We start from the raw sequence: 1,156 nt of genomic DNA, 5'->3' as shown, positions 1-1,156 counted from the left end.
CTTCATGCTATCTCTTTATCGTTCTCATTTTTGTGTAAGTACTGGAGAAGCTAATACAAGCTTGCGCAAGGATGGCACTTAAATCAGTGAAAATTTTTATGTTTCAAACACGCTAACGAAAGTTCCTCGACACGGTCATGCGACACGCTAGAAATAGCAGTACAATTTGGCTCAGATCACATCTTGCCGTCTTCAGTAAAAAAAGGATACTTAAAGAAACGTAGCCGTAGATAAATTAAACATAAATAAAATGCAATCCTGGTTGAAAAACATTTGATCATGGATCTGCTTATTTAGAGCTGATCTGGGGATAGGGAAAACAACCGTAACAGAAGCACTAGCAGCAACATCGACAATAGCAAAACCAACAACTACAGTTCTCTCACAGTCTCGCATTCACGGGAAGAGATATTACGAGACTTGTAAGATAATTAGAGGTTTGTGTTCCAATCATTTGGATGTTAGATTTAAACTCGTTTTACGAATTTCTTTGTATTTTTTTAATTAATTTTCTTCTTAATACTAGGACTAGTATTTATTTTATAACTCTAATAAAAAACTAAGTTGAATCTTGGTCAGATTGTGTTTAGAATATAATGTACCAGCAAGAGATCCTTAATACGATAACTCCATCTGCTAGAAGTAATAACCAAATATCACTCAAATTACATGCTCCAGTTTTAAACAAAAAGCATTGGAAAATGTAGTCACTGATATACAGAAAATAGAATTGTCACGGCTGGAATCCCATTCAATACAGATCTACTATATGATGGCTGAACTAGGATTCAACGTTAGCGACAACTTTTACATATACCACAAAACATTTTTCTGAAAGCGTTTGTGTACAGAAACCACGGGTGTGGTTTCTGTAAAATTTAAGATGATAATATTAACCTAATTTTGCAGATGTTGAAGTAGGGCCAGGTAGTATTTAGCTAGATTTCTTTGTTTTGAATATGTATTGGCGAAGCTAATACAAGCTTGCGCAAGGATAGCACTTAAATCAGTGGAGATTTTCATATTTCAGACACGCCAAAGATGGTTCTGCCACACGATAATAGTAGCATAAATAGCATAAATTTGCTAACTTTCTGTGGTCGATAAAATATAGTGCCAATTGATGACTGGGTCCGCTTAAGTGACGATATTGATC

Source organism: Octopus bimaculoides, chromosome 1 (genome assembly GCF_046866305.1).
Source record: "Octopus bimaculoides isolate indiv1 chromosome 1, ASM4686630v1, whole genome shotgun sequence".
Lineage (NCBI taxonomy): Eukaryota > Metazoa > Mollusca > Cephalopoda > Octopoda > Octopodidae > Octopus > Octopus bimaculoides.
The sequence above is the reverse complement of the archived record's forward strand: the minus strand, read 5'-3'. Positions refer to the sequence as shown.